Source organism: Octopus bimaculoides, chromosome 13 (assembly GCF_046866305.1).
Source record: "Octopus bimaculoides isolate indiv1 chromosome 13, ASM4686630v1, whole genome shotgun sequence".
NCBI classification, from domain to species: Eukaryota; Metazoa; Mollusca; class Cephalopoda; order Octopoda; family Octopodidae; genus Octopus; species Octopus bimaculoides.
The window spans coordinates 15,306,515-15,318,283 of record NC_142940.1 but is presented as its reverse complement, the minus strand read 5'-3'; the positions used below and the strand labels follow the sequence as shown (position 1 = coordinate 15,318,283).

The 11,769-nt window shown below is 35.9% G+C and overlaps 1 long non-coding RNA gene across 1 annotated transcript in view; it reads right to left on the bottom strand.

The window, feature by feature from the left end:
- The window catches only part of LOC149132815 (uncharacterized), a 6,229-nt gene extending 4,803 nt beyond the window's left edge, over nucleotides 1-1,426 (bottom strand). Inside the window, exon 1 of the long non-coding RNA XR_016244101.1 lies at nucleotides 1,153-1,426. This is a non-coding gene — a long non-coding RNA (uncharacterized LOC149132815). The remainder of the gene's footprint in view (nucleotides 1-1,152) is intronic.
- Between the last annotated feature and the right edge of the window lie 10,343 nt (nucleotides 1,427-11,769).

The following is an 11,769-nucleotide window of genomic DNA, read 5'->3' as shown; positions in this document are numbered from 1 at the left end:
CCCGAGGAGGTTATGAAATATGAACAACGTTGAACATACAAGATATACGCACATACATACACTCGCACCCGCACAAGCTCACACACACACATACACCTCCCACACACATATACACCCCCCACATATATATACTTATGAATATATATTTCCATGTATACATTATATATATATATATATATATATATATATATATATATATATATATATATATATATATATATATATATATATATATATATATATATATATATATATATATAAATATATATATACATATATATGCATATATATATATATATATATATATATATATATATATATATATATATACATATATATAGGTGTGTGTGTGTGTGTGTGTGTGTGTGTGTGTGTGTGTGTGTGAGTGTGTGTATATATGTATGTATAGTTAGTCAGCTGGAAAGAAAATAACTGCGCATCATGCTTTGCAAGAGAGCTATAGAATAAACATCTACACACAAGAATTCACATACAGACACACACACACACACACACGCACACACACACACACACACATACACACACACACAAACAAACACACATAAACACACATGTGTATGTCAATGTATATAATCTTCCGAGCATTTCTGTATACGACTGCATGCACATACCCATGTGTTAGTAAATATAAACCTATCTTCTCAATAATGAAACACTAACTTTTCTATTGAACAGTCTCCATACTCAACTATCTCTATCTTAAATCTCGTCACATCTAGTTCTCTTTATTTGCTCACTGTCTGGTTTATTACGAATGCTGCAGACATATATTCGTCATAAATATTATTCTGACTGAATTACGCAATTCTGTAATACTATTTTAATTACTTTACTTTGGGCTTTCGTCTTCCATGAATAGATTACATTTTATCGTTGTGTACGACACTGACACGTAGTTTTCTCTCTCCATTTTTTCTCTCTCGCCATCTCTCCTCAACTCTCCTCTTCTGTAGAAGAGCGTAGGCTCGAAACGTTAAAGACCTGTTCCAGTTTACCTGAACGTCAAAGTAATGCGGCGTTTCTCATCTTTGTATTTTATTTATTTCTGCAACACCCACTACACAGACATATCTTTATGTATTTTGATATAAGTATGTTTATGTATATGTATATCTGTACATGTATACATACCTGCATATATATGTGGAGGCGCGTGTCTTAGTGATTAGGGTGTCAGCATTGTGATCGTAAGGTTGTGGTTTCGGTTCCTGGACAGGACGACGCGTTGTGTTCTTCAGCAAAATACTTCATTTCACGTTGCTTCAATCCACTCAGCTGGCAAAAATGAGTAACGCTTCGATGGACTGGCGTCCCATCCTGCTAGGGAGCACAAACGCCATAGAAACTGGGGCCCAAGAGCCTGGCTAGGCTTTAAAAGGGCCCATTTATTTATTATATATATATATATATATATATATATATATATATATATATATATATATATATATATATATATATATATATATACTGGAGAGTGGGCTGAAAAGGTCATAGACTGACTATGAAGGAGTGACGCTACAGCTGTGATATCTTGCATGCGTTAATTCCAATTCTCATCATTAATGGCATTGTTGCTGTCCAGGTAAACTGAAAACTGACTGTTGAAATATGACTTCAAATGTAAATAGTTGCGACTGCTCTTGGTATCGTGTTGTTATCCTCCAACGACATTAACGCTGATATGGTTGATACATTATCGGATGACGTTCCGGCTTTTTCAACAGTGCAAAATTGGGCAGCTGAATTTTCGTGAAAAACAGAGAGGCTTGAAGATGAGCCAAAGTTTAGACGTTTTGCAACTCCCGCTAATGAGGAAAACATTGATTCTGTTCATCACGTGTTGATGGATGACAGGTGATAGATTATACACGAAACAGCCAATGCTATTAGCATATCCCGGGAGAAAGTTGCGAATGCATAATGAATTTAGCATAATGAAGGTATCTGCTGACACCTGAACAAAAAAGCACACCAAGCTGATCACACCACGGAAAAATTTGACAATTATAGATGTAGATCCAGCTGTTTACTTTGAACATTATGTAAATCATGAGTATTTTCTGTATCACTTTGAGACAGAGAGAAAGAGACGATCCATGTAGTGGAAACACCGCTCCTCGCTTGCTCCAAAGATGGCCAAATTCTTTTCATCATCGGGGAAGTGTGTTATTGACAACCTTCGACAGGAGCACAACACCCATCAAGACCAAATGACCCGGGAAAATGGACAAAAGTGCTTTTCTTTCAACAGGGTAATGCTGCAGCATATAAGGCATTAGTTTCAATCTCTACAGTGAGTGACTGTGAATTTGAATTGTTTGACCATCCACTCTCTTCTCCTGATTTGGCCCCATCTGACTATCATCTGTTTCCCAACATGAAAAAAAAACAAAAAGAAAACAAAAAAAAACAACAGTTGGCTGGTAGCCATTATCACAATGACGATGACGTCACACTTGACGTCGATGACTGTTTTAACCAATGACCAATGAAAATTTCTTCTGGATACCCTAACCCTAACGCCAACCATTCCGAGAATGTAATATATATATATATATATATATATATATATATGTGTGTGTGTGTGTGTGTGTGTGTGTGTGTGTGTGTGTGTGAGTGTGTGTGTGTGTGTGTGTGTGTGTGTGTGTGTTTGTTTGTTTGTTTGTGTGCATGTGTGTGCAATTGTTTGTATGTGTTCACAGATGCACACATACCAGTCAATATATACAGGTGATTACCGTTTACTTGTGCTTTGTCGTTATCCATAGTGTTTCTCACTTACCGTCTGTGACCTCTCAGATGACTATTCAAGTATCGTTGCTTGCGGATCTGCATGGCTTGGAACATAGGTGAGTTCCCGACTGGTAGAGTTCTGCACACCGTCGACACTCTTCGATCGCCAGAGAAGATTCCGTGGATGGAATGACGAATAAAGTCACGATAAAGAGACATCTGTATGTCACTGGATTATAGCGGTTAATACTTGTAAAACACGAGTAGCACTCTGAGTACCAAATGACAGGCCAAAGCGAGATGACCAGCACTCAGTATGTATACATCAATATACACACACGTGCGCACGCACACACACACACACATACACACGGACAAACGTAATATGTAGAATTATTTTTATAGCTTTCCTTTTTTGGTTAAATACTGTTGATTGAACCGATAATGGATGCTGCTACTACTGACATCCCATTAAATACTTGCAGAAGATTAGATAATAGACAAAGAGGAAAAAGATATGACAATAAATAATTAAATAATGTGTTGTAACACTATTCTGTTTTTGTTATATTATAAAATACAAAACAGAATAAGAATGTTTTAGAAGCTTTCTTGTTGACTTCCAGAATAATCACTTTTTAAAATCTTATTTGTCAAGGCTTTTCCTATTTAATTTTCAACAGAATTACTTATTTGAATTAATATCACAGGCTTTTTTTCATTTGGTGAAGTGGAATAGTAGATTGTGGTATGTGATCAAATGTCTAAATATATTTAGTTTCTTGGTCTCTTACTGTTCTGAGTTTAAATGAACACCGATGTGGTTTTCCTTTCTACCCTGTACATATATGGGTCTCTGTTGAATGGAATACATCTCTCTGTCTCTCTTTCTCCTCCTCTATCTCTTTCTCCTCCTCTATCTCTTTCTCCTCCTCTATCTCTTTCTCCTCCTCTATCTCTTTCTCCTCCTCTATCTCTTTCTCCTCCTCTATCTCTTTCTCCTCCTCTATCTCTTTCTCCCCCTCTCTCCTTCTACTCCTCTCTCTCTTTCTCCCCTCTCTCTTTCTTCCCCTCTCTCTCTCTCTCTTCCTTTTGATTCAGTCATTAGACTACGGCCATGTAGATACCACATTACAAAACATTTAGTAGATCGAGTCGACACCAGTGTTTTTTTTAAGCTTAGTACTTATTTTATCGAACTCTCTTTCCGAACCACTAGGCTACAGAGAAGTAAACACAACCATACCGGTTGTGAAGCGATGGTAGGGGACAAATAACACACTCACACATATACGATGGACTTCTTTCAGTTTCCGTCTACCAAATCCACTCACAAAGCTTTGGTTGGCTCGAGGCTATTGTAGTAGAGACTTCTCGAAGGTGCCACGCAGTGGGAGTGAATCTGGAACCATATGGCTGGCAAAGAGTTAGATATCGCTGAGGTTAATTAGATGTAAACCAGACCTTAATTCAGAGCAGAATTAAGGTCAATGACCGTATTTAGTAAACCGTATTTAGCAAAACATTAGCGCATATGTTCTTATCAGTAATGTAACCATTTATGTCTCAGTGGTTAGAGCGTCGGGCTCACAATCAGGAGGTAGTGAGTTTGAATCCCGTACCGGGTTATGTGTTATGTGATTGTTCCACCTTGCTCTAGCTCACTCAGCTGTAGAACTAAGTTGCGACATCACTGGTGCCAAGCTGTATCGGACTTGGGGTTTCCCTTGGATAACATTGGTAGCATGGAGAAAAGAGGCTGGTATGCATGGGCGACTACTGGTTTTCTATAAACCACCTTGCCTGGACTTGTGCCTTGGAGGGTAACTTTCTAGGTGCAATCTCGTGGTCATACATGACCGAAGGAGCTCTTTACCCTTTTCTCTTTTTATTAATATTTATTTTTTGGTACTTATTCCATCCACTACGAAAGGATGAAAGGCAAAGTCAAGCTCGTCGAAATTTCTATTCAAACCGTAAAAGGGGATGAAATGCTACTAAGCATTTTTTTTCCGGCATACTAAATGTTCTACCGACTCAGTACCTTAAGACCACAGAAATCAGAGAAGCGGGCAGTCACCTTAAGCTTATTTATACCTTCTCTCTGGTCCTATTCACACCTTAATATACAATATTTTACTTTCTTTAACATATAGTATACGATTAATATTTATGTCAAGCAGTTTTGAATGCTTAGTTGTTTTTAGTAGTTTTATGAGAATCTCTTCGCCATGTCATATTGCAGAAGGTTTCAGTTGTCTAGGACTGGAACATGCAACAAAGGTTAGGCATTTCAGACTAGTAGAACTTCTGTTAGTTACATAACGACGCTACTTTATTAAATAGTAGCTGTACACATCAAATCATGGTTCTAAGTACAGTACATATCTCATACGTGGTACACCATAAAACATCTATATGTTCATCTAACAACAAATGTCTCCAGAAAGGTTCGCAGTTTATTCAATGTAAGTTTTACTAGTTAAGTTAAATAATATTGATCACAGCTTCTCGTTGCTACTGGCGACAAAACATTCAATATTAAATTATTAATTTGTCTACATATATGAAAAGAATAATTAAGTTGTTTTTGAAACAAAACAAGCGACTGCGCATTATACTAGCAAATAACTAGAAACTCATAAGCTCCGAGGTAATTTGGATTGTAGACATTTCGTCGTACAGCACCTGATATCATTTACCTCATATAGCAATGAGGGGATTGAGATCTCTGTGGCTAAATACTATATTTATTTTGGTTAACATCATATCGTAACGACACTTGTGGCTGGTAATGATAAAAAGATAATGATTATTTTTTAAAAAATGGTGTAACTCCGAGACTTTACGTAAGAGACACCATGTGCCAGAATTCTTCAAATATATGCATATATTATATCCTGTTCATATCAGAAAAACACTTTTAGAATATTTTATGATGCGATAAAAATGTGTCTAGACAATTCTGTTTTTAATAACTAAGAGAATATTTAATTTGCGAAGCTTACGTATGTATGTATGTATGCATGTATGTATGCTTGTATGCTTGTATGCATGTAAGTAGGTATGTATGTATGTATGTATGTATGTATGAATGTATATACATATATAAATATATATACAAATATATATACACATATATATATAGATATATATATACACATACGTATATATATAGATAGACACATACATCCATACAAACATGCATAAACACACACATGTATGTATGCATATATATATATATGCATGCATATAAATATATGTATGTATGCATATATATATATATATATATATATATATATATATATATATATATGTACATATATAGATGTGCGTGTGTATCTATCTATCTATCTATCCATCTATCTATCTATCTATATATATATATATATATATATATATATATATATATATATATATATATATATATATATATATATATATATGTATATATATATATATATATATATGTACATATATAGATGTGCGTGTGTATCTATCTATCTATCTATCCATCTATCTATATATATATATATATATATATATATATATATATCACGGAATGTCATATAAGTATGATGATTAAAAAAAAACTTAATTCGTTTACTTATGGTTCGGTATACGGATTTCGTTGAATTTCTATATTCAGAAATGTCAGGCAAAAAGAAAAAAAAGAAAAGTGATTATATTTCATTAGATGTTAGTACCTCATGAAATAATGATCAAATAATGAAATCTAGCGTAAATCATGCCCCAGGACGAAGTCCAATGAAATATGATTCATTTACTAAACATATCTACAATGTGCAGTATTTACTGCAGTTTTGTAACTTAAATGATCAGGATGACCAGAAAATTGTCAAATAAAGTATTTGTGATATGAATAAAGTTTTACAGGAATTTTTTTTTTTCTCAAATTCCATAACTACAAGAATGTTTTTGCGGATTATGCCACCCAACCAAATAATAATAATGATGATAATTTTATTACTAATAATAATAATCTTTTCTACTCTAGGCACAAGGCCTGAAATTTATGGAGAGGGGCAAATCGATTACATCGACCCCAGTGCTCAACTGGTACTTATTTATCGGTGAAAATTGCACTCAGAACATAAAGAGAGCCGAAATACCGCTAAGCATTTTGCCCGGCCTTCTAACGATTCTGCCAGCTCACTACCTTGATAATAATAATAATAATAATAATAATAATAATAATAATAATAATAATAATAATAATAATAATAATAATAATAATAATAATAATAATAATAATGATAATGGCTTTAAATTTTTCAACAAGGGCAGCAATTTGAGGGCAGGAGATGAGTCAATTACATCGACCCCAGTGTTCAACTGGTACTTAATTTATCGCCCCTGAAGGATGAAATGTAGAATCGACCTCGTTGTTAATAATAATGACAATGATGATAACAATGCGAGATGGGAGAAACATTAACACACCGGGCGAAATACTTAGCGGTATTTTGTCTGTTTTTAAGGTCTCAGTTCAAATTCCACCGAGGTCTACTTTGCCTTTCATCCTTTCGGGGTCTATAAATTAGGTAACAGTTGCGTACTCCCTCAAAATTTCGGGCCTTGTGCCTAGAGTAGAAAAGAAAAGAATATACATGATGTCCTCAATCAAGAACAAAACAAAGCTATTCCAAAAACTAATTTGGTACCTCAGACACGCCACAGATGGAAAACAAGTTTACTGTCGTTTGTTTTAAACTAGTGAACCTGAATGCAAAACACTAAAGCCGGCTGCAAATAGAGAAATCCTGGAAGGAGAAGATATGAATGGAACGTGTCTAAAGAGAAAACAGCAGACGATTCACAAATGAAGATCCACAAATGTCTAAGATCCAGTAGAAGATCCACAAATGTCTAAGGAGCACGAGAGTGAAAATGAAAGCAGTAGCCTAATATACCCAGTTTACAAAACGTATCGGAATCTCACAATTAGGTTTTGTCACTATGAAAGGCGTTACTGATCTACAAAGGTTTGTGAAAAACTAGAAGAGACCATAGACAACATTTTCATTGGTAGTCTGAAAGGCAGCAGTGTGTCTGCAATGGAAGAAATAGAGAAATTACAAGATCAGGATAGCAAAGAGATGATACGTTCATCAGCTACACACAGTTATTTGCCGCAAGGATATTACCATAATCTACTGAATAGCTATTCACACTAGTAGAAAGATAAAGCCAAATTAGTCTAGTATCATTACGAAGGACAAGAAAGATAGAAGTTGGTTATTTATCGACATGCCCCAGTATGGCCACAACCATTTGGGCTGAAACGCATAACTGAATTAAAGAATAACAATATTCTTTTCTATTCTAGGCATAAGGCCTGAAATCTTTGGGGAGGGGCCAGTCGATTACATCGACCTCAGTACGCAACTGGTACTTGATTTATCGACCCCGAAATGATAAAAGGTAAAGTCGACCTCGGCGGAAATTGAACTCAGAACGTAAAGACAGACGAAATATCGCTAAGTATTTCGCCCGGTGTGCTAACGTTTCTGCCAGCTCGCCGCCTTGAAGAATAATATTATCGGGAAAAAGTGCCTTGTGAAAGTCATAGAGAATCTTAGTAAAAAGATCTGGAATTCAAAACCAGCAGAAAGTGAACTATGAAAACTGGAATAATGCCATTGGTTATCAGCTTTCTGCGACTTTACCCAGTTGCCTAGGCAACCTTTATAACCACCTAATTCAGAATATCGCTCTGTTTGGGATAGCTTGTATAACATAGATTGTAACATTTTCTCTTCAGCGCCTCCAGTTCATAAATTGGGCCCGACCATACAGGATATAAAATCTGAAGCACACAGTATGCAGTAGTAGTAGTAGTAGTAGTAGTAGTAGTAGTAGTAGTAGTAGTAGTAGTAGTAGTAGTAGTAGTAGATTATTTTATCGATTCTCAAAAGGGTGAATGGCAAACCTGGCTACGGTGAGGACTGAAATCAGAATCTAAAGAATTGGCATAACGCATTTGATGAACGAGATGACAAAGATGATGAGGACTATGATGATGATGACGGCGACGAAAACGACGACGACGACGACGAAATTGCTGATTATAAGGGGAGGAGGGGCACAGAGAAGGAAGAAGAAAAGAAAAATGATGATGATGATGATAACGAAAACGACGATGACAACAACAACAAGGATGTCGAGGAAGTGGAAGAAGATTTCGGAGATGAGCGTACCTGTATTCTTCGTTTGCTTAATTTCATGAGGCTTTACCATATATTTTCCCAACGAATGGTTTCTGCAGAATTAATAATCAACGGCTGAGAATCTTTGTTATGATTTCTTATAGTCTTTGCCGATGTATTCTGGAATCTGAAAGAATAACATACACGAATAATATATACACGCACACACATATAAGCACAATGACATTCTACAATATATTCGTATACATGTTCATCCATTCACAAATAACAATCTACACAGAGAATTACACTAGCAAATGCATACAAACACACACACACACGCACGCACACACACACACACACACACACACACACACACACACACACACACACACACACACACACACACATGTATATATGTATGTATTATGTATGAATCGAAGTAAACAGATTTAGAGAAAATACTTAGAAAAGTAATTTATACCATACATACGCACAGGAATATGGTTTTCGAAACTTGGAATAAAGACTAAATAAACTAACGCAACATAGATTCTGGTTGTCAGAAAAAGCAAATAGTCGCAAATGTTATTGCTTTATACTCTTTCCTCTTGCGATGTATTTAACAAGACAAAAATACGGAGAAACGAATATAACAATACAAAACGTAAAAAAAAGAAATTATAAATGACTGCCTCTCCAACTTACAAACATACGTTTCTGAACATACTCACCCCCATGAATTTATTAGCTGTGCCAGTCCAGTCTCTCCATTCTGTTTCTTACTTTGAATCTAAACACTATTATTCTAGCTGCGTAGAATAAACAAGCAATGCAAAGACATGGATTAAAATCATAACCGAATCTTATTCTCGTTTATAAACAAGTCGTGGTGGTAATGTCTTGAATAACTCTGGGCTTTATAAGAACAATCGGAGAAATGTGCTTCTGTCTATCAATCTGTGTCTCCTACATGCTGACACATCAGAAATAATAACTGTTGGTGGTGAAGAGTGAAGGAAGAAGCGATATTATATTTGATTCCTGTTCCTGCGTATGCTGGTGCCAGTGATGTTGAAGATAGAGTGCGGTATAATAGGGAGCAACCAGTAAAACCTTCGTAATAGTAAAAAAACAAACAGATATACATTAGGATAGACGTCACTCGCAAGCGAATGACACGGTTGAGTCTCATACGTTTCTGGTACTTGCTTTCGTTTTACGTATGTAGCACTAACCAGACAATGAAGCATTCTGGGACTTCCCACTCCTTAACCACGCGGCACAACCGGGACCTAATACCTAAAAGAAATGGGGGCTGCTCTGGCAGTCCTTTAACCCAGCAAGACAGATACGACCTCATACAAAAAATAAACGTGAGTAGCACCTGTACTCAGACGACGCTCATCTCCAGCTAAGTAGACATTAAAAAAACATGAAATGAAGTGCCTAGGCCAGGGATGCAACACGCCCATTGATCTAGGAATGTGATCTGTGACTCAATAATCTTGAGACAAACACCCGGGTCACTAAGTGAGCGCCATATTGTCAAAATATATAACTAGCTTTTTTATTCAAATTTTCAAATACAGGGGGCGGCAGAAAGGTTGGCCCGATTTCAAAGGTTGTTATAAAACAAACACATGAAAATGCATGAAGAAAGTTTGTATTTGTAAGAAAGTCATTAAATGCCGTATTTTTTTCTGTTTCAGGTTTGTACTCGCCATGGCCTGGAATGGATAGCATCGCTTTTTCTTGTGTCTTCATGTTTGTTTTTTGTTTTTATTCATCTTTCAAATCGGGGTAATCTTTCTGCCGCTCCCTTTATTTGTTGTATCTTGCGAGAATTATCATGCCAATAATAAACATACGCCCTGGTTCTATTCTATGAGTCTTATTATTATTATTATTATTATTATTATTCAGTAGTTTTATTTTTATAGCGTGCTTTCACTTCACTACCGAGCGCAGCTCTGTGCGCCTTGGGTATGTGCTGTGGTTTGCTGTGGTGCTCTTATGTTTACTGTATTGAAAGTGTTTTGCGTAGAATGTGTGCAGTACCCAGTAGTGCAATTTTCTGTATGTTATATATATTTGTAAGTCCTGGTGTTTTTGTTATGTATTTGTCTGAATATTTTTTTATTATACCTAAAGAACCTACTATGATAGGAATTGTTTCTGTTTTTAGATTCCACATTCGAGTTATCTCTATTTCCAGGTCTTTGTATTTTGAAAGTTTTTCCATTTCTTTTAGAGAAACGTTGTCATCTGCTGGTATTGAAACATCAATTAGAAGGCATTTTTTTCCTTCATGATCTTTGACAACTATATCTGGTCTATTTGCCTTAATTTCTCTATCTGTGTGTATTGGCATATCCCAGAGTATGGTTGCTTTCTCGTTTTCTGTGACCTTTTCTGGCGTGTGTTTATACCATCTTTTTTCTGTTGCTATTCCATAATGTTGGCATAGCTTCCAGTGTATATAGGTCCCAGCTCTGTCGTGTCTGTGAATATATTCCTTCTTAGCCAGGACTGGGCAGCCAGAGATAATATGATTTATTGTTTCTTGTCGATCTCCACATATTCTACAGTTACTTGTTATATTTCTTTTCATTATGTGTTTTTGGTAATTTCTGGTGGGGAGGCTTTGGTCTTGTGCAGCAATTAAAAATCCTTCAGTCTCTGCTTTGAGTCCTGAGCTTCTCAGCCATTGCTGGGATTTTTCTCTGTCTATTTCTTTCGCATTTAGTTTAGCCCAGTATTTACCATGTAGGGGCTTTTTTTGCCATCGTTTTATCATGGTCCGTTGCTGTTCTAGTTTTAGTTTGGATTTCATTTGTTTTAT